Source organism: Larus michahellis, chromosome W (assembly GCF_964199755.1).
Source record: "Larus michahellis chromosome W, bLarMic1.1, whole genome shotgun sequence".
Lineage (NCBI taxonomy): Eukaryota > Metazoa > Chordata > Aves > Charadriiformes > Laridae > Larus > Larus michahellis.
The window spans coordinates 264,595-288,784 of NC_133929.1; positions in this window are offsets into that span (position 1 = coordinate 264,595).

Consider the following 24,190-nt stretch of genomic DNA (forward strand, 5'->3'; position numbering starts at 1 on the left):
CCCTGCTGGCTCTTTGGCCGTGGGACCAATCTCCAGATATATGGCCATTTTTGTGCCTGGCGCGGCGCCAAGTGGGAAAGGGTGGTTTTGAGGCTGAAGGCAGCAGGAAAGCCTGCAGGCCCCAGGTCTGTGGGGCTACGCAAGCGGTTCCCAAAGAGCTTTAGAACAAGGCATAGTTTTCCCTGCTGGCTCTTTGGGCGTGGGACCAATCTCCAGACATATGGCCATTTTTGTGCCTGGAGCGACGCCAAGTGGGAAAGGGCGATTTTGAGGCTGAAGGCAGCGGGAAAGCCTGCAGCCCCCAGGTGTGTGGGGCTACGCAAGCGGTTCACAAAGAGCTTTAGAACAAGGCATAGTTTTCCCTGCTGGCTCTTTGGGCGTGGGACCAGTCTCCGGACATATGGCCATTTTTGTGCCTGGCGCAGCGCCAAGTGGGAAAGGGTGGTTTTGAGGCTGAAGGCAGCAGGAAAGCCTGCAGCCCGCAGGTGTGTGGGGCTACGCAAGCGGTTCCCAAAGAGCTTTAGAACAAGGCATAGTTTTCCCTGCTGGCTCTTTGGGCGTGGGACCAATCTCCAGACATATGGCCATTTTTGTGCCTGGAGCGACGCCAAGTGGGACAGGGCGGTTTTGAGGCTGAAGGCAGCAGGAAAGCCTGCAGCCCCCAGGTGTGTGGGGCTACTCAACAGGTTCCCAAAGAGCTTTAGAACAAGGCATAGTTTTCCCTGCTGGCTCTTTGGACGTGGGACCAGTCTCCAGACATATGGCCATTTTTGTGCCTGGCGCGGCGCCAAGTGGGACAGGGCGATTTTGAGGCTGAAGGCAGCAGGAAAGCCTGCAGCCCCCAGGTCTGTGGGGCTACGCAAGCGGTTCCCAAAGAGCTTTAGAACAAGGCATAGTTTTCCCTGCTGGCTCTTTGGGCGTGGGACCAGTCTCCAGACATATGGCCATTTTTGTGCCTGGCGTGGCGCCAATTGGGAAAGGGTGGTTTTAAGGCTGAAGGCAGCGGGAAAGCCTGCAGCCCCCAGGTCTGTGGGGCTACGCAAGCGGTTCCCAAAGAGCTTTAGAACAAGGCATAGTTTTCCCTGCTGGCTCTTTGGGCGTGGGACCTATCACCAGATATATGGCCATTTTTGTGCCTGACGCGGCGCCAAGTGGGAAAGGGTGGTTTTAAGGCCGAAGGCAGCGGGAAAGCCTGCAGCCCCCAGGTCTGTAGGGCTACGCAAGAGGTTCCCAAAGAGCTTTAGAACAAGGCATAGTTTTCCCTGCTGGCTCTTTGGGCGTGGGACCCATCTCCAGACATATGGCCATTTTTGAGCCTGGAGCAACGCCAAGTGGGTCAGGGAGGTTTTGAGGCTGAAGGCAGCAGGAAAGCCTGCAGCCCCCAGGTCTGTGGGGCTACGCAAGCGGTTCCCAAAGAGCTTTAGAACAAGGCATAGTTTTCCCTGCTGGCTCTTTGGGCGTGGGACCAATCTCCAGACATATGGCCATTTTTGTGCCTGGCGTGGCGCCAAGTGGGAAAGGGTGGTTTTGAGGCTGAAGGCAGCAGGAAAGCCTGCAGCCCCCAGGTGTGTGGGGCTACGCAAGCGGTTCCCAAAGAGCTTTAGAACAAGGCATAGTTTTCCCTGCTGGCTCCTTGGGTGTGGGACCAATCTCCAGACATATGGCCATTTTTGTGCCTGGCGCGGCGCCAAGTTGGAAAGGGTGGTTTTGAGGCTGAAGGCAGCAGGAAATGCTGCAGCCCCCAGGTCTGTGGGGCTACACAAGCGGTTCCCAAAGAGCTTTAGAACAAGGCATAGTTTTCCCTGCTGGCTCTTTGGCCGTGGGACCAATCTCCAGATATATGGCCATTTTTGTGCCTGGCGCGGCGCCAAGTGGGAAAGGGTGGTTTTGAGGCTGAAGGCAGCAGGAAAGCCTGCAGGCCCCAGGTCTGTGGGGCTACGCAAGCGGTTCCCAAAGAGCTTTAGAACAAGGCATAGTTTTCCCTGCTGGCTCTTTGGGCGTGGGACCAATCTCCAGACATATGGCCATTTTTGTGCCTGGAGCGACGCCAAGTGGGAAAGGGCGATTTTGAGGCTGAAGGCAGCGGGAAAGCCTGCAGCCCCCAGGTGTGTGGGGCTACGCAAGCGGTTCACAAAGAGCTTTAGAACAAGGCATAGTTTTCCCTGCTGGCTCTTTGGGCGTGGGACCAGTCTCCGGACATATGGCCATTTTTGTGCCTGGCGCAGCGCCAAGTGGGAAAGGGTGGTTTTGAGGCTGAAGGCAGCAGGAAAGCCTGCAGCCCGCAGGTGTGTGGGGCTACGCAAGCGGTTCCCAAAGAGCTTTAGAACAAGGCATAGTTTTCCCTGCTGGCTCTTTGGGCGTGGGACCAATCTCCAGACATATGGCCATTTTTGTGCCTGGAGCGACGCCAAGTGGGACAGGGCGGTTTTGAGGCTGAAGGCAGCAGGAAAGCCTGCAGCCCCCAGGTCTGTGGGGCTACTCAACAGGTTCCCAAAGAGCTTTAGAACAAGGCATAGTTTTCCCTGCTGGCTCTTTGGACGTGGGACCAGTCTCCAGACATATGGCCATTTTTGTGCCTGGCGCGGCGCCAAGTGGGACAGGGCGATTTTGAGGCTGAAGGCAGCAGGAAAGCCTGCAGCCCCCAGGTCTGTGGGGCTACGCAAGCGGTTCCCAAAGAGCTTTAGAACAAGGCATAGTTTTCCCTGCTGGCTCTTTGGGCGTGGGACCAGTCTCCAGACATATGGCCATTTTTGTGCCTGGCGTGGCGCCAATTGGGAAAGGGTGGTTTTAAGGCTGAAGGCAGCGGGAAAGCCTGCAGCCCCCAGGTCTGTGGGGCTACGCAAGCGGTTCCCAAAGAGCTTTAGAACAAGGCATAGTTTTCCCTGCTGGCTCTTTGGGCGTGGGGCCTATCACCAGATATATGGCCATTTTTGTGCCTGACGCGGCGCCAAGTGGGAAAGGGTGGTTTTAAGGCCGAAGGCAGCGGGAAAGCCTGCAGCCCCCAGGTCTGTAGGGCTACGCAAGAGGTTCCCAAAGAGCTTTAGAACAAGGCATAGTTTTCCCTGCTGGCTCTTTGGGCGTGGGACCCATCTCCAGACATATGGCCATTTTTGAGCCTGGAGCAACGCCAAGTGGGTCAGGGAGGTTTTGAGGCTGAAGGCAGCAGGAAAGCCTGCAGCCCCCAGGTGTGTGGGGCTACGCAAGCGGTTCCCAAAGAGCTTTAGAACAAGGCATAGTTTTCCCTGCTGGCTCTTTGGGCATGGGACCAATCTCCAGACATATGGCCATTTTTGTGCCTGGCGCAGCGCCAAGTGGGAAAGGGTGGTTTTGAGGCTGAAGGCAGCAGGAAAGCCTGCAGCCCCCAGGTGTGTGGGGCTACGCAAGCGGTTCCCAAAGAGCTTTAGAACAAGGCATAGTTTTCCCTGCTGGCTCTTTGGGTGTGGGACCAATCTCCAGACATACGGCCATTTTTGTGCCTGGCGTGGCGCCAAGTGGGAAAGGGTGGTTTTGAGGCTGAAGGCAGCAGGAAATGCTGCAGCCCCTAGGTGTGTGGGGCTACGCAAGCGGTTCCCAAAGAGCTTTAGAACAAGGCATAGTTTTCCCTGCTGGCTCTTTGGCCGTGGGACCAATCTCCAGATATATGGCCATTTTTGTGCCTGGCGCGGCGCCAAGTGGGAAAGGGTGGTTTTGAGGCTGAAGGCAGCAGGAAAGCCTGCAGCCCCCAGGTCTGTGGGGCTACGCAAGCGGTTCCCAAAGAGCTTTAGAACAAGGCATAGTTTTCCCTGCTGGCTCTTTGGGCGTGGGACAAGTCTCCGGACATATGGCCATTTTTGTGCCTGGCGCAGCGCCAAGTGGGAAAGGGTGGTTTTGAGGCTGAAGGCAGCAGGAAAGCCTGCAGCCCGCAGGTGTGTGGGGCTACGCAAGCGGTTCCCAAAGAGCTTTAGAAGAAGGCATAGTTTTCCCTGCTGGCTCTTTGGCCGTGGGACCAATCTCCAGACATATGGCCATTTTTGTGCCTGGAGCGACGCCAAGTGGGACAGGGCGGTTTTAAGGCCGAAGACAGCGGGAAAGCCTGCAGCCCCCAGGTCTGTAGGGCTACGCAAGAGGTTCCCAAAGAGCTTTAGAACAAGGCATAGTTTTCCCTGCTGGCTCTTTGGGCGTGGGACCCATCTCCAGACATATGGCCATTTTTGAGCCTGGAGCAACGCCAAGTGGGTCAGGGAGGTTTTGAGGCTGAAGGCAGCAGGAAAGCCTGCAGCCCCCAGGTCTGTGGGGCTACGCAAGCGGTTCCCAAAGAGCTTTAGAACAAGGCATAGTTTTCCCTGCTGGCTCTTTGGACGTGGGACCAGTCTCCAGACATATGGCCATTTTTGTGCCTGGCGTGGCGCCAATTGGGAAAGGGTGGTTTTAAGGCTGAAGGCAGCGGGAAAGCCTGCAGCCCCCAGGTCTGTGGGGCTACGCAAGCGGTTCCCAAAGAGCTTTAGAACAAGGCATAGTTTTCCCTGCTGGCTCTTTGGGCGTGGGACCAGTCTCCAGACATATGGCCATTTTTGTGCCTGGCGCGGCGCCAAGTGGGAAAGGGTGGTTTTCAGTCTGAAGGCAGCAGGAAAGCCTGCAGCCCCCAGGTCTGTGGGGCTACGCAAGCGGTTCCCAAAGAGCTTTAGAAGAAGGCATAGTTTTCCCTGCTGGCTCTTTGGGCGTGGGACCAATCTCCAGACATATGGCCATTTTTGTGCCTGGAGCGACGCCAAGTGGGAAAGGGCGGTTTTGAGGCTGAAGGCAGCAGGAAAGCCTGCAGCCCCCAGGTCTGTGGGGCTACTCAACAGGTTCCCAAAGAGCTTTAGAACAAGGCATAGTTTTCCCTGCTGGCTCTTTGGGCGTGGGACCAGTCTCCAGACATATGGCCATTTTTGTGCCTGGCGCGGCGCCAAGTGGGACAGGGCGATTTTGAGGCTGAAGGCAGCAGGAAAGCCTGCAGCCCCCAGGTGTGTGGGGCTACGCAAGCGGTTCCCAAAGAGCTTTAGAACAAGGCATAGTTTTCCCTGCTGGCTCTTTGGGCGTGGGACCAGTCTCCAGACATATGGCCATTTTTGTGCCTGGCGCGGCGCCAATTGGGAAAGGGTGGTTTTAAGGCTGAAGGCAGCGGGAAAGCCTGCAGCCCCCAGGTCTGTGGGGCTACGCAAGAGGTTCCCAAAGAGCTTTAGAACAAGGCATAGTTTTCCCTGCTGGCTGTTTGGGCGTGGGACCCATCTCCAGACATATGGCCATTTTTGAGCCTGGAGCAACGCCAAGTGGGTCAGGGAGGTTTTGAGGCTGAAGGCAGCAGGAAAGCCTGCAGCCCCCAGGTCTGTGGGGCTACGCAAGCGGTTCCCAAAGAGCTTTAGAACAAGGCATAGTTTTCCCTGCTGGCTCCTTGGGTGTGGGACCAATCTCCAGACATATGGCCATTTTTGTGCCTGGCGCGGCGCCAAGTTGGAAAGGGTGGTTTTGAGGCTGAAGGCAGCAGGAAATGCTGCAGCCCCCAGGTCTGTGGGGCTACACAAGCGGTTCCCAAAGAGCTTTAGAACAAGGCATAGTTTCCCCTGCTGGCTCTTTGGCCGTGGGACCAATCTCCAGATATATGGCCATTTTTGTGCCTGGCGCGGCGCCAAGTGGGAAAGGGTGGTTTTGAGGCTGAAGGCAGCAGGAAAGCCTGCAGGCCCCAGGTCTGTGGGGCTACGCAAGCGGTTCCCAAAGAGCTTTAGAACAAGGCATAGTTTTCCCTGCTGGCTCTTTGGGCGTGGGACCAATCTCCAGACATATGGCCATTTTTGTGCCTGGAGCGACGCCAAGTGGGAAAGGGCGATTTTGAGGCTGAAGGCAGCGGGAAAGCCTGCAGCCCCCAGGTGTGTGGGGCTACGCAAGCGGTTCACAAAGAGCTTTAGAACAAGGCATAGTTTTCCCTGCTGGCTCTTTGGGCGTGGGACCAGTCTCCGGACATATGGCCATTTTTGTGCCTGGCGCAGCGCCATGTGGGAAAGGGTGGTTTTCAGTCTGAAGGCAGCAGGAAAGCCTGCAGCCCGCAGGTGTGTGGGGCTACGCAAGCGGTTCCCAAAGAGCTTTAGAACAAGGCATAGTTTTCCCTGCTGGCTCTTTGGCCGTGGGACCAATCTCCAGACATATGGCCATTTTTGTGCCTGGAGCGACGCCAAGTGGGACAGGGCGGTTTTGAGGCTGAAGGCAGCAGGAAAGCCTGCAGCCCCCAGGTCTGTGGGGCTACTCAACAGGTTCCCAAAGAGCTTTAGAACAAGGCATAGTTTTCCCTGCTGGCTCTTTGGACGTGGGACCAGTCTCCAGACATATGGCCATTTTTGTGCCTGGCGCGGCGCCAAGTGGGACAGGGCGATTTTGAGGCTGAAGGCAGCAGGAAAGCCTGCAGCCCCCAGGTCTGTGGGGCTACGCAAGCGGTTCCCAAAGAGCTTTAGAACAAGGCATAGTTTTCCCTGCTGGCTCTTTGGGCGTGGGACCAGTCTCCAGACATATGGCCATTTTTGTGCCTGGCGTGGCGCCAATTGGGAAAGGGTGGTTTTAAGGCTGAAGGCAGCGGGAAAGCCTGCAGCCCCCAGGTCTGTGGGGCTACGCAAGCGGTTCCCAAAGAGCTTTAGAACAAGGCATAGTTTTCCCTGCTGGCTCTTTGGGCGTGGGACCAGTCTCCAGACATATGGCCATTTTTGTGCCTGGCGCGGCGCCAAGTGGGAAAGGGTGGTTTTCAGTCTGAAGGCAGCAGGAAAGCCTGCAGCCCCCAGGTCTGTGGGGCTACGCAAGCGGTTCCCAAAGAGCTTTAGAACAAGGCATAGTTTTCCCTGCTGGCTCTTTGGGCGTGGGACCAATCTCCAGACATATGGCCATTTTTGTGCCTGAAGCGACGCCAAGTGGGACAGGGTGATTTTGAGGCTGAAGGCAGCAGGAAAGCCTGCAGCCCCCAGGTCTGTGGGGCTACGCAAGCGGTTCCCAAAGAGCTTTAGAACAAGGCATAGTTTTCCCTGCTGGCTCTTTGGGCGTGGGACCAGTCTCCAGACATATGGCCATTTTTGTGCCTGGCGCGGCGCCAAGTGGGACAGGGCGATTTTGAGGCTGAAGGCAGCAGGAAAGCCTGCAGCCCCCAGGTGTGTGGGGCTACGCAAGCGGTTCCCAAAGAGCTTTAGAACAAGGCATAGTTTTCCCTGCTGGCTCTTTGGGCGTGGGACCAGTCTCCAGACATATGGCCATTTTTGTGCCTGGCGTGGCGCCAATTGGGAAAGGGTGGTTTTAAGGCTGAAGGCAGCGGGAAAGCCTGCAGCCCCCAGGTCTGTGGGGCTACGCAAGCGGTTCCCAAAGAGCTTTAGAACAAGGCATAGTTTTCCCTGCTGGCTCTTTGGGCGTGGGACCAGTCTCCAGACATATGGCCATTTTTGTGCCTGGCGCGGCGCCAAGTGGGAAAGGGTGGTTTTCAGTCTGAAGGCAGCAGGAAAGCCTGCAGCCCCCAGGTCTGTGGGGCTACGCAAGCGGTTCCCAAAGAGCTTTAGAAGAAGGCATAGTTTTCCCTGCTGGCTCTTTGGGCGTGGGACCAATCTCCAGACATATGGCCATTTTTGTGCCTGAAGCGACGCCAAGTGGGACAGGGTGATTTTGAGGCTGAAGGCAGCAGGAAAGCCTGCAGCCCCCAGGTCTGTGGGGCTACGCAAGCGGTTCCCAAAGAGCTTTAGAACAAGGCATAGTTTTCCCTGCTGGCTCTTTGGGCGTGGGACCAATCTCCAGACATATGGCCATTTTTGTGCCTGGAGCGACGCCAAGTGGGACAGGGCGGTTTTGAGGCTGAAGGCAGCAGGAAAGCCTGCAGCCCCCAGGTCTGTGGGGCTACGCAAGCGGTTCCCAAAGAGCTTTAGAACAAGGCATAGTTTTCCCTGCTGGCTCTTTGGGCGTGGGACCAATCTCCAGACATATGGCCATTTTTGTGCCTGGAGCGACGCCAAGTGGGACAGGGCGGTTTTGAGGCTGAAGGCAGCAGGAAAGCCTGCAGCCCCCAGGTCTGTGGGGCTACTCAACAGGTTCCCAAAGAGCTTTAGAACAAGGCATAGTTTTCCCTGCTGGCTCTTTGGGCGTGGGACCAGTCTCCAGACATATGGCCATTTTTGTGCCTGGCGCGGCGCCAAGTGGGACAGGGCGATTTTGAGGCTGAAGGCAGCAGGAAAGCCTGCAGCCCCCAGGTGTGTGGGGCTACGCAAGCGGTTCCCAAAGAGCTTTAGAACAAGGCATAGTTTTCCCTGCTGGCTCTTTGGGCGTGGGACCAGTCTCCAGACATATGGCCATTTTTGTGCCTGGCGTGGCGCCAATTGGGAAAGGGTGGTTTTAAGGCTGAAGGCAGCGGGAAAGCCTGCAGCCCCCAGGTCTGTGGGGCTACGCAAGCGGTTCCCAAAGAGCTTTAGAACAAGGCATAGTTTTCCCTGCTGGCTCTTTGGGCGTGGGACCAATCTCCAGACATATGGCCATTTTTGTGCCTGGAGCGACGCCAAGTGGGACAGGGCGGTTTTGAGGCTGAAGGCAGCAGGAAAGCCTGCAGCCCCCAGGTCTGTGGGGCTACTCAACAGGTTCCCAAAGAGCTTTAGAACAAGGCATAGTTTTCCCTGCTGGCTCTTTGGGCGTGGGACCAGTCTCCAGACATATGGCCATTTTTGTGCCTGGAGCGACGCCAAGTGGGACAGGGCGATTTTGAGGCTGAAGGCAGCAGGAAAGCCTGCAGCCCCCAGGTGTGTGGGGCTACGCAAGCGGTTCCCAAAGAGCTTTAGAACAAGGCATAGTTTTCCCTGCTGGCTCTTTGGGCGTGGGACCAATCTCCAGACTTATGGCCATTTTTGTGCCTGGAGCGATGCCAAGTGGGACAGGGCGGTTTTGAGGCTGAAGGCAGCAGGAAAGCCTGCAGCCCCCAGGTGTGTGGGGCTACGCAAGCGGTTCCCAAAGAGCTTTAGAACAAGGCATAGTTTTCCCTGCTGGCTCTTTGGCCGTGGGACCAATCTCCAGATATATGGCCATTTTTGTGCCTGGCGCGGCGCCAAGTGGGAAAGGGTGGTTTTGAGGCTGAAGGCAGCAGGAAAGCCTGCAGCCCCCAGGTCTGTGGGGCTACGCAAGCGGTTCCCAAAGAGCTTTAGAACAAGGCATAGTTTTCCCTGCTGGCTCTTTGGGCGTGGGACCAATCTCCAGACATATGGCCATTTTTGTGCCTGGAGCGACGCCAAGTGGGAAAGGGCGATTTTGAGGCTGAAGGCAGCGGGAAAACCTGCAGCCCCCTGGTGTGTGGGGCTACGCAAGCGGTTCCCAAAGAGCTTTAGAACAAGGCATAGTTTTCCCTGCTGGCTCTTTGGGCGTGGGACCAATCTCCAGACATATGGCCATTTTTGTGCCTGAAGCGACGCCAAGTGGGACAGGGTGATTTTGAGGCTGAAGGCAGCAGGAAAGCCTGCAGCCCCCAGGTCTGTGGGGCTACTCAACAGGTTCCCAAAGAGCTTTAGAACAAGGCATAGTTTTCCCTGCTGGCTCTTTGGGCGTGGGACCAGTCTCCAGACATATGGCCATTTTTGTGCCTGGCGCGGCGCCAAGTGGGACAGGGCGATTTTGAGGCTGAAGGCAGCAGGAAAGCCTGCAGCCCCCAGGTGTGTGGGGCTACGCAAGCGGTTCCCAAAGAGCTTTAGAACAAGGCATAGTTTTCCCTGCTGGCTCTTTGGGCGTGGGACCAGTCTCCAGACATATGGCCATTTTTGTGCCTGGCGTGGCGCCAATTGGGAAAGGGTGGTTTTAAGGCTGAAGGCAGCGGGAAAGCCTGCAGCCCCCAGGTCTGTGGGGCTACGCAAGCGGTTCCCAAAGAGCTTTAGAACAAGGCATAGTTTTCCCTGCTGGCTCTTTGGGCGTGGGACCTATCACCAGATATATGGCCATTTTTGTGCCTGACGCGGCGCCAAGTGGGAAAGGGTGGTTTTAAGGCCGAAGGCAGCGGGAAAGCCTGCAGCCCCCAGGTCTGTAGGGCTACGCAAGAGGTTCCCAAAGAGCTTTAGAACAAGGCATAGTTTTCCCTGCTGGCTCTTTGGGCGTGGGACCCATCTCCAGACATATGGCCATTTTTGAGCCTGGAGCAACGCCAAGTGGGTCAGGGTGGTTTTGAGGCTGAAGGCAGCAGGAAAGCCTGCAGCCCCCAGGTCTGTGGGGCTACGCAAGCGGTTCCCAAAGAGCTTTAGAACAAGGCATAGTTTTCCCTGCTGGCTCTTTGGGCGTGGGACCAATCTCCAGACATATGGCCATTTTTGTGCCTGGCGTGGCGCCAAGTGGGAAAGGGTGGTTTTGAGGCTGAAGGCAGCAGGAAAGCCTGCAGCCCCCAGGTGTGTGGGGCTACGCAAGCGGTTCCCAAAGAGCTTTAGAACAAGGCATAGTTTTCCCTGCTGGCTCCTTGGGTGTGGGACCAATCTCCAGACATATGGCCATTTTTGTGCCTGGCGCGGCGCCAAGTTGGAAAGGGTGGTTTTGAGGCTGAAGGCAGCAGGAAATGCTGCAGCCCCCAGGTCTGTGGGGCTACACAAGCGGTTCCCAAAGAGCTTTAGAACAAGGCATAGTTTTCCCTGCTGGCTCTTTGGCCGTGGGACCAATCTCCAGATATATGGCCATTTTTGTGCCTGGCGCGGCGCCAAGTGGGAAAGGGTGGTTTTGAGGCTGAAGGCAGCAGGAAAGCCTGCAGCCCCCAGGTCTGTGGGGCTACGCAAGCGGTTCCCAAAGAGCTTTAGAACAAGGCATAGTTTTCCCTGCTGGCTCTTTGGGCGTGGGACCAATCTCCAGACATATGGCCATTTTTGTGCCTGGAGCGACGCCAAGTGGGAAAGGGCGATTTTGAGGCTGAAGGCAGCGGGAAAGCCTGCAGCCCCCAGGTGTGTGGGGCTACGCAAGCGGTTCACAAAGAGCTTTAGAACAAGGCATAGTTTTCCCTGCTGGCTCTTTGGGCGTGGGACCAATCTCCAGATATATGGCCATTTTTGTGCCTGGCGCAGCGCCAAGTGGGAAAGGGTGGTTTTGAGGCTGAAGGCAGCAGGAAAGCCTGCAGCCCGCAGGTGTGTGGGGCTACGCAAGCGGTTCCCAAAGAGCTTTAGAACAAGGCATAGTTTTCCCTGCTGGCTCTTTGGACGTGGGACCAGTCTCCAGACATATGGCCATTTTTGTGCCTGGCGCGGCGCCAAGTGGGACAGGGCGATTTTGAGGCTGAAGGCAGCAGGAAAGCCTGCACCCCCCAGGTCTGTGGGGCTACGCAAGCGGTTCCCAAAGAGCTTTAGAACAAGGCATAGTTTTCCCTGCTGGCTCTTTGGGCGTGGGACCAGTCTCCAGACATATGGCCATTTTTGTGCCTGGCGTGGCGCCAATTGGGAAAGGGTGGTTTTAAGGCTGAAGGCAGCGGGAAAGCCTGCAGCCCCCAGGTCTGTGGGGCTACGCAAGCGGTTCCCAAAGAGCTTTAGAACAAGGCATAGTTTTCCCTGCTGGCTCTTTGGGCGTGGGACCAGTCTCCAGACATATGGCCATTTTTGTGCCTGGCGCGGCGCCAAGTGGGAAAGGGTGGTTTTCAGTCTGAAGGCAGCAGGAAAGCCTGCAGCCCCCAGGTCTGTGGGGCTACGCAAGCGGTTCCCAAAGAGCTTTAGAACAAGGCATAGTTTTCCCTGCTGGCTCTTTGGGCGTGGGACCAATCTCCAGACATATGGCCATTTTTGTGCCTGAAGCGACGCCAAGTGGGACAGGGTGATTTTGAGGCTGAAGGCAGCAGGAAAGCCTGCAGCCCCCAGGTCTGTGGGGCTACGCAAGCGGTTCCCAAAGAGCTTTAGAACAAGGCATAGTTTTCCCTGCTGGCTCTTTGGGCGTGGGACCAGTCTCCAGACATATGGCCATTTTTGTGCCTGGCGCGGCGCCAAGTGGGACAGGGCGATTTTGAGGCTGAAGGCAGCAGGAAAGCCTGCAGCCCCCAGGTGTGTGGGGCTACGCAAGCGGTTCCCAAAGAGCTTTAGAACAAGGCATAGTTTTCCCTGCTGGCTCTTTGGGCGTGGGACCAGTCTCCAGACATATGGCCATTTTTGTGCCTGGCGTGGCGCCAATTGGGAAAGGGTGGTTTTAAGGCTGAAGGCAGCGGGAAAGCCTGCAGCCCCCAGGTCTGTGGGGCTACGCAAGCGGTTCCCAAAGAGCTTTAGAACAAGGCATAGTTTTCCCTGCTGGCTCTTTGGGCGTGGGACCAGTCTCCAGACATATGGCCATTTTTGTGCCTGGCGCGGCGCCAAGTGGGAAAGGGTGGTTTTCAGTCTGAAGGCAGCAGGAAAGCCTGCAGCCCCCAGGTCTGTGGGGCTACGCAAGCGGTTCCCAAAGAGCTTTAGAAGAAGGCATAGTTTTCCCTGCTGGCTCTTTGGGCGTGGGACCAATCTCCAGACATATGGCCATTTTTGTGCCTGAAGCGACGCCAAGTGGGACAGGGTGATTTTGAGGCTGAAGGCAGCAGGAAAGCCTGCAGCCCCCAGGTCTGTGGGGCTACGCAAGCGGTTCCCAAAGAGCTTTAGAACAAGGCATAGTTTTCCCTGCTGGCTCTTTGGGCGTGGGACCAATCTCCAGACATATGGCCATTTTTGTGCCTGGAGCGACGCCAAGTGGGACAGGGCGGTTTTGAGGCTGAAGGCAGCAGGAAAGCCTGCAGCCCCCAGGTCTGTGGGGCTACGCAAGCGGTTCCCAAAGAGCTTTAGAACAAGGCATAGTTTTCCCTGCTGGCTCTTTGGGCGTGGGACCAATCTCCAGACATATGGCCATTTTTGTGCCTGGAGCGACGCCAAGTGGGACAGGGCGGTTTTGAGGCTGAAGGCAGCAGGAAAGCCTGCAGCCCCCAGGTCTGTGGGGCTACTCAACAGGTTCCCAAAGAGCTTTAGAACAAGGCATAGTTTTCCCTGCTGGCTCTTTGGGCGTGGGACCAGTCTCCAGACATATGGCCATTTTTGTGCCTGGCGCGGCGCCAAGTGGGACAGGGCGATTTTGAGGCTGAAGGCAGCAGGAAAGCCTGCAGCCCCCAGGTGTGTGGGGCTACGCAAGCGGTTCCCAAAGAGCTTTAGAACAAGGCATAGTTTTCCCTGCTGGCTCTTTGGGCGTGGGACCAGTCTCCAGACATATGGCCATTTTTGTGCCTGGCGTGGCGCCAATTGGGAAAGGGTGGTTTTAAGGCTGAAGGCAGCGGGAAAGCCTGCAGCCCCCAGGTCTGTGGGGCTACGCAAGCGGTTCCCAAAGAGCTTTAGAACAAGGCATAGTTTTCCCTGCTGGCTCTTTGGGCGTGGGACCAATCTCCAGACATATGGCCATTTTTGTGCCTGGAGCGACGCCAAGTGGGACAGGGCGGTTTTGAGGCTGAAGGCAGCAGGAAAGCCTGCAGCCCCCAGGTCTGTGGGGCTACTCAACAGGTTCCCAAAGAGCTTTAGAACAAGGCATAGTTTTCCCTGCTGGCTCTTTGGGCGTGGGACCAGTCTCCAGACATATGGCCATTTTTGTGCCTGGAGCGACGCCAAGTGGGACAGGGCGATTTTGAGGCTGAAGGCAGCAGGAAAGCCTGCAGCCCCCAGGTGTGTGGGGCTACGCAAGCGGTTCCCAAAGAGCTTTAGAACAAGGCATAGTTTTCCCTGCTGGCTCTTTGGGCGTGGGACCAATCTCCAGACTTATGGCCATTTTTGTGCCTGGAGCGATGCCAAGTGGGACAGGGCGGTTTTGAGGCTGAAGGCAGCAGGAAAGCCTGCAGCCCCCAGGTGTGTGGGGCTACGCAAGCGGTTCCCAAAGAGCTTTAGAACAAGGCATAGTTTTCCCTGCTGGCTCTTTGGCCGTGGGACCAATCTCCAGATATATGGCCATTTTTGTGCCTGGCGCGGCGCCAAGTGGGAAAGGGTGGTTTTGAGGCTGAAGGCAGCAGGAAAGCCTGCAGCCCCCAGGTCTGTGGGGCTACGCAAGCGGTTCCCAAAGAGCTTTAGAACAAGGCATAGTTTTCCCTGCTGGCTCTTTGGGCGTGGGACCAATCTCCAGACATATGGCCATTTTTGTGCCTGGAGCGACGCCAAGTGGGAAAGGGCGATTTTGAGGCTGAAGGCAGCGGGAAAACCTGCAGCCCCCTGGTGTGTGGGGCTACGCAAGCGGTTCCCAAAGAGCTTTAGAACAAGGCATAGTTTTCCCTGCTGGCTCTTTGGGCGTGGGACCAATCTCCAGACATATGGCCATTTTTGTGCCTGAAGCGACGCCAAGTGGGACAGGGTGATTTTGAGGCTGAAGGCAGCAGGAAAGCCTGCAGCCCCCAGGTCTGTGGGGCTACTCAACAGGTTCCCAAAGAGCTTTAGAACAAGGCATAGTTTTCCCTGCTGGCTCTTTGGGCGTGGGACCAGTCTCCAGACATATGGCCATTTTTGTGCCTGGCGCGGCGCCAAGTGGGACAGGGCGATTTTGAGGCTGAAGGCAGCAGGAAAGCCTGCAGCCCCCAGGTGTGTGGGGCTACGCAAGCGGTTCCCAAAGAGCTTTAGAACAAGGCATAGTTTTCCCTGCTGGCTCTTTGGGCGTGGGACCAGTCTCCAGACATATGGCCATTTTTGTGCCTGGCGTGGCGCCAATTGGGAAAGGGTGGTTTTAAGGCTGAAGGCAGCGGGAAAGCCTGCAGCCCCCAGGTCTGTGGGGCTACGCAAGCGGTTCCCAAAGAGCTTTAGAACAAGGCATAGTTTTCCCTGCTGGCTCTTTGGGCGTGGGACCTATCACCAGATATATGGCCATTTTTGTGCCTGACGCGGCGCCAAGTGGGAAAGGGTGGTTTTAAGGCCGAAGGCAGCGGGAAAGCCTGCAGCCCCCAGGTCTGTAGGGCTACGCAAGAGGTTCCCAAAGAGCTTTAGAACAAGGCATAGTTTTCCCTGCTGGCTCTTTGGGCGTGGGACCCATCTCCAGACATATGGCCATTTTTGAGCCTGGAGCAACGCCAAGTGGGTCAGGGTGGTTTTGAGGCTGAAGGCAGCAGGAAAGCCTGCAGCCCCCAGGTCTGTGGGGCTACGCAAGCGGTTCCCAAAGAGCTTTAGAACAAGGCATAGTTTTCCCTGCTGGCTCTTTGGGCGTGGGACCAATCTCCAGACATGTGGCCATTTTTGTGCCTGGCGTGGCGCCAAGTGGGAAAGGGTGGTTTTGAGGCTGAAGGCAGCAGGAAAGCCTGCAGCCCCCAGGTGTGTGGGGCTACGCAAGCGGTTCCCAAAGAGCTTTAGAACAAGGCATAGTTTTCCCTGCTGGCTCCTTGGGTGTGGGACCAATCTCCAGACATATGGCCATTTTTGTGCCTGGCGCGGCGCCAAGTTGGAAAGGGTGGTTTTGAGGCTGAAGGCAGCAGGAAATGCTGCAGCCCCCAGGTCTGTGGGGCTACACAAGCGGTTCCCAAAGAGCTTTAGAACAAGGCATAGTTTTCCCTGCTGGCTCTTTGGCCGTGGGACCAATCTCCAGATATATGGCCATTTTTGTGCCTGGCGCGGCGCCAAGTGGGAAAGGGTGGTTTTGAGGCTGAAGGCAGCAGGAAAGCCTGCAGGCCCCAGGTCTGTGGGGCTACGCAAGCGGTTCCCAAAGAGCTTTAGAACAAGGCATAGTTTTCCCTGCTGGCTCTTTGGGCGTGGGACCAATCTCCAGACATATGGCCATTTTTGTGCCTGGAGCGACGCCAAGTGGGAAAGGGCGATTTTGAGGCTGAAGGCAGCGGGAAAGCCTGCAGCCCCCAGGTGTGTGGGGCTACGCAAGCGGTTCACAAAGAGCTTTAGAACAAGGCATAGTTTTCCCTGCTGGCTCTTTGGGCGTGGGACCAATCTCCAGATATATGGCCATTTTTGTGCCTGGCGCAGCGCCAAGTGGGAAAGGGTGGTTTTGAGGCTGAAGGCAGCAGGAAAGCCTGCAGCCCGCAGGTGTGTGGGGCTACGCAAGCGGTTCCCAAAGAGCTTTAGAACAAGGCATAGTTTTCCCTGCTGGCTCTTTGGGCGTGGGACCAATCTCCAGACATATGGCCATTTTTGTGCCTGGAGCGACGCCAAGTGGGACAGGGCGGTTTTGAGGCTGAAGGCAGCAGGAAAGCCTGCAGCCCCCAGGTCTGTGGGGCTACTCAACAGGTTCCCAAAGAGCTTTAGAACAAGGCATAGTTTTCCCTGCTGGCTCTTTGGACGTGGGACCAGTCTCCAGACATATGGCCATTTTTGTGCCTGGCGCGGCGCCAAGTGGGACAGGGCGATTTTGAGGCTGAAGGCAGCAGGAAAGCCTGCAGCCCCCAGGTCTGTGGGGCTACGCAAGCGGTTCCCAAAGAGCTTTAGAACAAGGCATAGTTTTCCCTGCTGGCTCTTTGGGCGTGGGACCAGTCTCCAGACATATGGCCATTTTTGTGCCTGGCGTGGCGCCAATTGGGAAAGGGTGGTTTTAAGGCTGAAGGCAGCGGGAAAGCCTGCAGCCCCCAGGTCTGTGGGGCTACGCAAGCGGTTCCCAAAGAGCTTTAGAACAAGGCATAGTTTTCCCTGCTGGCTCTTTGGGCGTGGGACCAGTCTCCAGACATATGGCCATTTTTGTGCCTGGCGCGGCGCCAAGTGGGAAAGGGTGGTTTTCAGTCTGAAGGCAGCAGGAAAGCCTGCAGCCCCCAGGTCTGTGGGGCTACGCAAGCGGTTCCCAAAGAGCTTTAGAAGAAGGCATAGTTTTCCCTGCTGGCTCTTTGGGCGTGGGACCAATCTCCAGACATATGGCCATTTTTGTGCCTGAAGCGACGCCAAGTGGGACAGGGTGATTTTGAGGCTGAAGGCAGCAGGAAAGCCTGCAGCCCGCAGGTGTGTGGGGCTACGCAAGCGGTTCCCAAAGAGCTTTAGAACAAGGCATAGTTTTCCCTGCTGGCTCTTTGGGCGTGGGACCAATCTCCAGACATATGGCCATTTTTGTGCCTGGAGCGACGCCAAGTGGGACAGGGCGGTTTTGAGGCTGAAGGCAGCAGGAAAGCCTGCAGCCCCCAGGTCTGTGGGGCTACTCAACAGGTTCCCAAAGAGCTTTAGAACAAGGCATAGTTTTCCCTGCTGGCTCTTTGGGCGTGGGACCAGTCTCCAGACATATGGCCATTTTTGTGCCTGGCGCGGCGCCAAGTGGGACAGGGCGATTTTGAGGCTGAAGGCAGCAGGAAAGCCTGCAGCCCCCAGGTGTGTGGGGCTACGCAAGCGGTTCCCAAAGAGCTTTAGAACAAGGCATAGTTTTCCCTGCTGGCTCTTTGGGCGTGGGACCAGTCTCCAGACATATGGCCATTTTTGTGCCTGGCGTGGCGCCAATTGGGAAAGGGTGGTTTTAAGGCTGAAGGCAGCGGGAAAGCCTGCAGCCCCCAGGTGTGTGGGGCTACGCAAGCGGTTCCCAAAGAGCTTTAGAACAAGGCATAGTTTTCCCTGCTGGCTCTTTGGGCGTGGGACCTATCACCAGATATATGGCCATTTTTGTGCCTGACGCGGCGCCAAGTGGGAAAGGGTGGTTTTAAGGCCGAAGGCAGCGGGAAAGCCTGCAGCCCCCAGGTCTGTAGGGCTACGCAAGAGGTTCCCAAAGAGCTTTAGAACAAGGCATAGTTTTCCCTGCTGGCTCTTTGGGCGTGGGACCCATCTCCAGACATATGGCCATTTTTGAGCCTGGAGCAACGCCAAGTGGGTCAGGGAGGTTTTGAGGCTGAAGGCAGCAGGAAAGCCTGCAGCCCCCAGGTCTGTGGGGCTACGCAAGCGGTTCCCAAAGAGCTTTAGAACAAGGCATAGTTTTCCCTGCTGGCTCTTTGGGCGTGGGACCAATCTCCAGACATATGGCCATTTTTGTGCCTGGCGTGGCGCCAAGTGGGAAAGGGTGGTTTTGAGGCTGAAGGCAGCAGGAAAGCCTGCAGCCCCCAGGTGTGTGGGGCTACGCAAGCGGTTCCCAAAGAGCTTTAGAACAAGGCATAGTTTTCCCTGCTGGCTCCTTGGGTGTGGGACCAATCTCCAGACATATGGCCATTTTTGTGCCTGGCGCGGCGCCAAGTGGGAAAGGGTGGTTTTGAGGCTGAAGGCAGCAGGAAATGCTGCAGCCCCCAGGTCTGTGGGGCTACACAAGCGGTTCCCAAAGAGCTTTAGAACAAGGCATAGTTTTCCCTGCTGGCTCTTTGGCCGTGGGACCAATCTCCAGATATATGGCCATTTTTGTGCCTGGCGCGGCGCCAAGTGGGAAAGGGTGGTTTTGAGGCTGAAGGCAGCAGGAAAGCCTGCAGGCCCCAGGTCTGTGGGGCTACGCAAGCGGTTCCCAAAGAGCTTTAGAACAAGGCATAGTTTTCCCTGCTGGCTCTTTGGGCGTGGGACCAATCTCCAGACATATGGCCATTTTTGTGCCTGGAGCGACGCCAAGTGGGAAAGGGCGATTTTGAGGCTGAAGGCAGCGGGAAAGCCTGCAGCCCCCAGGTGTGTGGGGCTACGCAAGCGGTTCACAAAGAGCTTTAGAACAAGGCATAATTTTCCCTGCTGGCTCTTTGGGCGTGGGACCAGTCTCCGGACATATGGCCATTTTTGTGCCTGGCGCAGCGCCAAGTGGGAAAGGGTGGTTTTGAGGCTGAAGGCAGCAGGAAAGCCTGCAGCCCGCAGGTGTGTGGGGCTACGCAAGCGGTTCCCAAAGAGCTTTAGAACAAGGCATAGTTTTCCCTGCTGGCTCTTTGGGCGTGGGACCAATCTCCAGACATATGGCCATTTTTGTGCCTGGAGCGACGCCAAGTGGGACAGGGCGGTTTTGAGGCTGAAGGCAGCAGGAAAGCCTGCAGCCCCCAGGTCTGTGGGGCTACTCAACAGGTTCCCAAAGAGCTTTAGAACAAGGCATAGTTTTCCCTGCTGGCTCTTTGGACGTGGGACCAGTCTCCAGACATATGGCCATTTTTGTGCCTGGCGCGGCGCCAAGTGGGACAGGGCGATTTTGAGGCTGAAGGCAGCAGGAAAGCCTGCAGCCCCCAGGTCTGTGGGGCTACGCAAGCGGTTCCCAAAGAGCTTTAGAACAAGGCATAGTTTCCCTGCTGGCTCTTTGGGCGTGGGACCAGTCTCCAGACATATGGCCATTTTTGTGCCTGGCGTGGCGCCAATTGGGAAAGGGTGGTTTTAAGGCTGAAGGCAGCGGGAAAGCCTGCAGCCCCCAGGTCTGTGGGGCTACGCAAGCGGTTCTCAAAGAGCTTTAGAACAAGGCATAGTTTTCCCTGCTGGCTCTTTGGGCGTGGGGCCTATCACCAGATATATGGCCATTTTTGTGCCTGACGCGGCGCCAAGTGGGAAAGGGTGGTTTTAAGGCCGAAGGCAGCGGGAAAGCCTGCAGCCCCCAGGTGTGTGGGGCTACGCAAGCGGTTCCCAAAGAGCTTTAGAACAAGGCATAGTTTTCCCTGCTGGCTCTTTGGGCGTGGGACCAGTCTCCAGACATATGGCCATTTTTGTGCCTGGCGCAGCGCCAAGTGGGAAAGGGTGGTTTTGAGGCTGAAGGCAGCAGGAAAGCCTGCAGCCCCCAGGTGTGTGGGGCTACGCAAGCGGTTCCCAAAGAGCTTTAGAACAAGGCATAGTTTTCCCTGCTGGCTCTTTGGGTGTGGGACCAATCTCCAGACATACGGCCATTTTTGTGCCTGGCGTGGCGCCAAGTGGGAAAGGGTGGTTTTGAGGCTGAAGGCAGCAGGAAATGCTGCAGCCCCTAGGTGTGTGGGGCTACGCAAGCGGTTCCCAAAGAGCTTTAGAACAAGGCATAGTTTTCCCTGCTGGCTCTTTGGGCGTGGGACCAATCTCCAGATATATGGCCATTTTTGTGCCTGGCGCGGCGCCAAGTGGGAAAGGGTGGTTTTGAGGCTGAAGGCAGCAGGAAAGCCTGCAGCCCGCAGGTGTGTGGGGCTACGCAAGCGGTTCCCAAAGAGCTTTAGAACAAGGCATAGTTTTCCCTGCTGGCTCTTTGGCCGTGGGACCAATCTCCAGACATATGGCCATTTTTGTGCCTGGAGCGACGCCAAGTGGGACAGGGCGGTTTTGAGGCTGAAGGCAGCAGGAAAGCCTGCAGCCCCCAGGTCTGTGGGGCTACTCAACAGGTTCCCAAAGAGCTTTAGAACAAGGCATAGTTTTCCCTGCTGGCTCTTTGGACGTGGGACCAGTCTCCAGACATATGGCCATTTTTGTGCCTGGCGCGGCGCCAAGTGGGACAGGGCGATTTTGAGGCTGAAGGCAGCAGGAAAGCCTGCAGCCCCCAGGTCTGTGGGGCTACGCAAGCGGTTCCCAAAGAGCTTTAGAACAAGGCATAGTTTTCCCTGCTGGCTCTTTGGGCGTGGGACCAGTCTCCAGACATATGGCCATTTTTGTGCCTGGCGTGGCGCCAATTGGGAAAGGGTGGTTTTAAGGCTGAAGGCAGCGGGAAAGCCTGCAGCCCCCAGGTCTGTGGGGCTACGCAAGCGGTTCCCAAAGAGCTTTAGAACAAGGCATAGTTTTCCCTGCTGGCTCTTTGGGCGTGGGACCTATCACCAGAAATAAGGCCATTTTTGTGCCTGGCGCGGCGCCAAGTGGGAAAGGGCGGTTTTCAGGCTGAAGGCAGCGGGAAAGCCTGCAGCCCCCAGGTGTGTGGGGCTACGCAAGCGGTTCCCAAAGAGCTTTAGAACAAGGCATAGTTTTCCCTGCTGGCTCTTTGGGCGTGGGACCAATCTCCAGACTTATGGCCATTTTTGTGCCTGAAGCGACGCCAAGTGGGACAGGGCGGTTTTGAGGCTGAAGGCAGCAGGAAAGCCTGCAGCCCCCAGGTGTGTGGGGCTACGCAAGCGGTTCCCAAAGAGCTTTAGAACAAGGCATAGTTTTCCCTGCTGGCTCTTTGGCCGTGGGACCAATCTCCAGACATATGGCCATTTTTGTGCCTGGCGCGGCGCCAAGTGGGACAGGGCGATTTTGAGGCTGAAGGCAGCGGGAAAGCCTGCAGCCCCCAGGTCTGTGGGGTTACGCAAGCGGTTCCCAAAGAGCTTTAGAACAAGGCATAGTTTTCCCTGCTGGCTCTTTGGGCGTGGGACCTATCACCAGAAATAAGGCCATTTTTGTGCCTGGAGAGACGCCAAGTGGGAAAGGGCGGTTTTCAGGCTGAAGGCAGCGGGAAAGCCTGCAGCCCCCAGGTGTGTGGGGCTACGCAAGCGGTTCCCAAAGAGCTTTAGAACAAGGCATAGTTTTCCCTGCTGGCTCTTTGGGCGTGGGACCAATCTCCAGACTTATGGCCATTTTTGTGCCTGAAGCGACGCCAAGTGGGACAGGGCGGTTTTGAGGCTGAAGGCAGCAGGAAAGCCTGCAGCCCCCAGGTGTGTGGGGCTACGCAAGCGGTTCCCAAAGAGCTTTAGAACAAGGCATAGTTTTCCCTGCTGGCTCTTTGGCCGTGGGACCAATCTCCAGACATATGGCCATTTTTGTGCCTGGAGCGACGCCAAGTGGGACAGGGCGGTTTTGAGGCTGAAGGCAGCAGGAAAGCCTGCAGCCCCCAGGTCTGTGGGGCTACTCAACAGGTTCCCAAAGAGCTTTAGAACAAGGCATAGTTTTCCCTGCTGGCTCTTTGGGCATGGGACCAGTCTCCAGACATATGGCCATTTTTGTGCCTGGCGCGGCGCCAAGTGGGACAGGGCGATTTTGAGGCTGAAGGCAGCGGGAAAGCCTGCAGCCCCCAGGTCTGTGGGGTTACGCAAGCGGTTCCCAAAGAGCTTTAGAACAAGGCATAGTTTTCCCTGCTGGCTCTTTGGGCGTGGGACCAATCTCCAGACATATGGCCATTTTTGTGCCTGGCGCGGCGCCAAGTGGGAAAGGGTGGTTTTCAGTCTGAAGGCAGCAGGAAAGCCTGCAGCCCCCAGGTGTGTGGGGCTACGCAAGCGGTTCCCAAAGAGCTTTAGAACAAGGCATAGTTTTCCCTGCTGGCTCTTTGGGCGTGGGACCAGTCTCCAGACATATGGCCATTTTTGTGCCTGGCGCGATGCCAAGTGGGACAGGGCGGTTTTGAGGCTGAAGGCAGCAGGAAAGCCTGCAGCCCGCAGGTGTGTGGGGCTACGCAAGCGGTTCCCAAAGAGCTTTAGAACAAGGCATAGTTTTCCCTGCTGGCTCTTTGGCCGTGGGACCAATCTCCAGATATATGGCCATTTTTGTGCCTGGCGCGGCGCCAAGTGGGAAAGGGTGGTTTTGAGGCTGAAGGCAGCAGGAAAGCCTGCAGCCCCCAGGTCTGTGGGGCTACGCAAGCGGTTCCCAAAGAGCTTTAGAACAAGGCATAGTTTTCCCTGCTGGCTCTTTGGGCGTGGGACCAATCTCCAGACATATGGCCATTTTTGTGCCTGGAGCGACGCCAAGTGGGAAAGGGCGATTTTGAGGCTGAAGGCAGCGGGAAAACCTGCAGCCCCCTGGTGTGTGGGGCTACGCAAGCGGTTCCCAAAGAGCTTTAGAACAAGGCATAGTTTTCCCTGCTGGCTCTTTGGGCGTGGGACCAGTCTCCGGACATATGGCCATTTTTGTGCCTGGCGCAGCGCCAAGTGGGAAAGGGTGGTTTTGAGGCTGAAGGCAGCAGGAAAGCCTGCAGCCCGCAGGTGTGTGGGGCTACGCAAGCGGTTCCCAAAGAGCTTTAGAACAAGGCATAGTTTTCCCTGCTGGCTCTTTGGCCGTGGGACCAATCTCCAGACATATGGCCATTTTTGTGCCTGGAGCGACGCCAAGTGGGAAAGGGCGGTTTTGAGGCTGAAGGCAGCAGGAAAGCCTGCAGCCCCCAGGTCTGTGGGGCTACTCAACAGGTTCCCAAAGAGCTTTAGAACAAGGCATAGTTTTCCCTGCTGGCTCTTTGGGCGTGGGACCAGTCTCCAGACATATGGCCATTTTTGTGCCTGGCGCGGCGCCAAGTGGGACAGGGCGATTTTGAGGCTGAAGGCAGCAGGAAAGCCTGCAGCCCCCAGGTCTGTGGGTCTACGCAAGCGGTTCCCAAAGAGCTTTAGAACAAGGCATAGTTTTCCCTGCTGGCTCTTTGGGCGGGGGACCAGTCTCCAGACATATGGCCATTTTTGTGCCTGGCGTGGCGCCAAGTGGGAAAGGGTGGTTTTAAGGCTGAAGGCAGCGGGAAAGCCTGCAGCCCCCAGGTGTGTGGGGCTACGCAAGCGGTTCCCAAAGAGCTTTAGAACAAGGCATAGTTTTCCCTGCTGGCTCTTTGGGCGTGGGACCAGTCTCCAGACATATGGCCATTTTTGTGCCTGGCGCGGCGCCAAGTGGGAAAGGGTGGTTTTCAGTCTGAAGGCAGCAGGAAAGCCTGCAGCCCCCAGGTCTGTGGGGCTACGCAAGCGGTTCCCAAAGAGCTTTAGAACAAGGCATAGTTTTCCCTGCTGGCTCTTTGGGCGTGGGACCAATCTCCAGACATATGGCCATTTTTGTGCCTGGAGCGACGCCAAGTGGGACAGGGTGATTTTGAGGCTGAAGGCAGCAGGAAAGCCTGCAGCCCCCAGGTGTGTGGGGCTACGCAAGCGGTTCCCAAAGAGCTTTAGAACAAGGCATAGTTTTCCCTGCTGGCTCTTTGGGCGTGGGACCAGTCTCCAGACATATGGCCATTTTTGTGCCTGGCGCGGCGCCAAGTGGGAAAGGGTGGTTTTGTGGCTGAAGGCAGCAGGAAAGCCTGCAGCCCCCAGGTCTGTGGGGCTATGCAAGCGGTTCCCAAAGAGCTTTAGAACAAGGCATAGTTTTCCCTGCTGGCTCTTTGGGCGTGGGACCTATCACCAGACATATGGCCATTTTTGTGCCTGGCGCGGCGCCAAGTGGGAAAGGGCGGTTTTCAGGCTGAAGGCAGCGGGAAAGCCTGCAGCCCCCAGGTGTGTGGGGCTACGCAAGTGGTTCCCAAAGAGCTTTAGAACAAGGCATAGTTTTCCCTGCTGGCTCTTTGGGCGTGGGACCAATCTCCAGACATATGGCCATTTTTGTGCCTGGAGCGACGCCAAGTGGGAAAGGGCGATTTTGAGGCTGAAGGCTGCGGGAAAGCCTGCAGCCCCCAGGTGTGTGGGGCTACGCAAGCGGTTCACAAAGAGCTTTAGAACAAGGCATAGTTTTCCCTGCTGGCTCTTTGGGCGTGGGACCAGTCTCCGGACATATGGCCATTTTTGTGCCTGGCGCAGCGCCAA